Source organism: Aethalodelphis obliquidens, unplaced genomic scaffold (genome assembly GCF_003676395.1).
Source record: "Aethalodelphis obliquidens isolate GAN/ISIS:26980383/991018 unplaced genomic scaffold, ASM367639v1 scaffold8, whole genome shotgun sequence".
Taxonomy (NCBI): domain Eukaryota; kingdom Metazoa; phylum Chordata; class Mammalia; order Artiodactyla; family Delphinidae; genus Aethalodelphis; species Aethalodelphis obliquidens.
In genome coordinates this window covers 3,767,439-3,770,482 of record NW_020837952.1, presented here as the reverse complement: position 1 = coordinate 3,770,482, position 3,044 = coordinate 3,767,439, and positions in this window count along the sequence as shown.

Below are 3,044 nucleotides of genomic sequence, written 5' to 3'. Positions count from 1 at the left end.
TCCCTCTCTGGCTTCCACATCTTCCCTAACTCTCCTCTCTCCCTTCAAAACCCGCAGAGCTGATTCTCCCTGGGCCAGCTGGGTTATTTTCCTTGATGTTTTCGGAAAGGCCTTGTTGCAAGTCTCTGGACCAGGAAGGTCGCACACACACCCCTGCACACATACCCACGTCCCCCTCCCCACGCCCCATGCTCAGGCACTCAGCAGCACACCCAAGCACAGCACCTGCTTCCACCTTGGATGTGATGTAAGCAAAAGGGCTGGGAAAGAATGCAGGGCCCTCAGCAGAAGCTGAGAGGAGCATTACTGCCATCACTACCACTATTATTATCCAATCCATTGCCAGGCACTTGACCTAGGCCGGGATAATCGTAAGACCTGCCAGAACCCTGTCCTCAGCAGGGGGCTCTTAGGGCACAGATCTGTTGGCTGGGGACAGCCAGAAGAGGGGTCAGCAGGGAGTCCTCGGAGAACAGACCCCCAAGGCCGCGCCCAGGAGGGCAGACACGATGACGGGCCATTTGCCGGGATTGAGTATTTGTCAGCCCAGGAGGCTGGATGATGCATTAACAGGACTTTAATGAGCCTGGGATGGGGAGCCACGCTTCATTGCCTGAGCCTGGTGGGCAGAGGGGCGAAGAGACCAACCTCACCCCCATCTGCTAACCAAACACTTTAAGTCAACCTATGCCTGTTTGCCCATCAGAAACAATTCAGCACCTCCGAGATGCAGCACCTTCCCACGTGAAGCCCAGCAAAGGCCTCTCAGCGTGCTGACCTGCCTTACTATCTTACTGGAAAGGCCTTCCTGAGGTCTAACCTTGTCTTTCATACTGGAGGGACCTGGGGGGTGAAGGAGAACCCGATCCCTACTCCAGGGGAGCACCTTATCAACTCCTTTCTCCACCCTCAGCCCTGTCATCCACCCCACCCTGGAGCCTGGGGGAGCATGGCCCCCAGTGACACCTAGCCACAATGCCCTGGCGATGCTGGGCTTGGCCTCCTGCTGGTTGGGGTCACTCAGCTCAGGCGGACATTGGCCTCTCCCTTAGCTCCTGCCCTCGACCCTTGGGGAGCCTGACAGATAGGGTAGGAAGAGTACAGTGGATTCTAGATCCAGCTTTGCTGGGTGACCCCAAGTGCGTCTCTTCTCTCTGGTGCTCAGATACCCCATCAATAAAGAAATACTCAACAAATTCCTTCCCCCTCTGTTGTCCCGGGATTGTCCCTTCAGCTAGGGGTTCAGCTCTCCTAGGGTGGCAGCTGTGGCTCCCTTTATCCTGCCTTTCTGATTTTGAAGCCATGGGTTGCCCTACCATTCTGACCCTGTGCCAGGGTGTGGTCCTAGGGCTGTGGCATAGAGAGGAAGAGAGGGTTCTGGGGTTGCAGAAGATCCTGACCTTGGTGAATTCCAGAACCTGCCTGGGTGCTAGTCCTGCTTCCACATGTGGGTTGGGAAAAATATGGGAGCCTCCCCCTTTCCCTGAGTGGCACCTCTAGGGGTGCCCTGGGAGATCAGAACCCAGAGCTTCCAGAGGGGGCCAGTGAGACCCCAGAGACTCCAGAGGAACCATCGCTAGGAGAAGGGAAGGGGAGAGTTTGCAGTGTTTCTGCAAAACACTGAGGACAGAGCACTACCAGGCAGTTGGGGGTGAGAGCACAAGGGCAACCTGTCCCACTAGTACTCAAGAGAGTCTGAGCAGCGCCCAGAAGAAAACAAAAAACAAAAACCACACCTCAGAAGAGAGGACCCTCAGACACTGCCCTTGCATGGGAACACAGAAGGCCTTGGGACCCTCTGGGTGCTCAACATCTCCTCTGGGAAATGTATCTGTAACTTCCAACCTAAGCTCAGATCCCTCTCCTCCTGCGGCAAAGTGGTTCTGCTGCGGGCTGCTGGCCCTGCAGATTTCCTTTCCCGCCTGCATCACCGCTGAACACTTGCGTCAGTGTGTCTGACAGAATTCTGTCTACCCTTGTCCTGGGAGCTCCACCGGGAGAGGGATGTGCCTTTGGGACTTTCTCGGGTGTCCCCAGTGCCTAGCCCAATGCCCAGGCACAGAGTAGACGCTCTATATGTATCTGCTGAATGAATGCACCAATTAATTAACGCCTTTGGACACCTCCAAGCCGATCACAGGTCTGGGATTCATCCTGTTGGCCCAGTGTGAATGCTGCCTTCTTGGGGAAGCCCTCCAGGGAAGCCCACTGTTTAGACGTCACATCGCATTCTCCACTGCCCACCTCCAGGGCTCTCGGTCCTCCCCCGAACCCACCCCACTCGGAGTGGCATTAGTGCAGGGCGGTGGACTTGCTGGGCTGTGTGTGTCCCACCCTCTGCATCCCGGGCAGGCGCAGGGGGGTGGGGCGGAGGAGAATGAAAGAGTGAGTCTACCAGGCTTAGGCTGAGAGGCCGAGGCAGTCCAGGGAGTGGGGGTCGAAGGCGGCTAGCGGACGGGGAGGGCCGGGCCGGCTGTCTTCCCCTTTGCCCTTCGACCCAGGAAGCCGCTCACACCCGGCGGACACGCTCGGCCGCCCTATTGCCCAGTCCCGGCCCCCACCCCTCCCACCTCGGGGACTGCTCCTCACCCTGCTCGGCCTCCACCCCCACCCCAACTTCCCGCTCCAACGGCCCGGGAGAGGCGGGAGCGGGCCTGAGAGTGGCGCAATGACACTCCACACCAAGGGTCATTTGCTCTTTTTCCCCCTCTGTGGCTAATTTATTTTAGAGCCTGGGGAGGAGAGGGGCGGGGCCGGGCCGGGCGGGTAGAGAGGAGGGGCCGGGCGAGCCCAGGGGAGGTGGGGGCGGGGCGGGGGCGAGGAGGGGAGGGCGGGGAAGGAGCCGGGGTGGAGAGGGCCGGGGAAGGGGCGGGAGTTGGGGGGAAGGGAGGGGCACGAGGGGAGGGGAGGAGCAGGGAAAGGGGAGGGGAGCAAAGGCCTGCGAGGGAGGGCGCTGGGGGCGGGCGAGGGGAGGCGGGGGTGGGGGTGGGGGTCCTGCCTGCGGGGGGAGCCGGGACGGCCCCTTGTCCGGCCACCCCCACTGC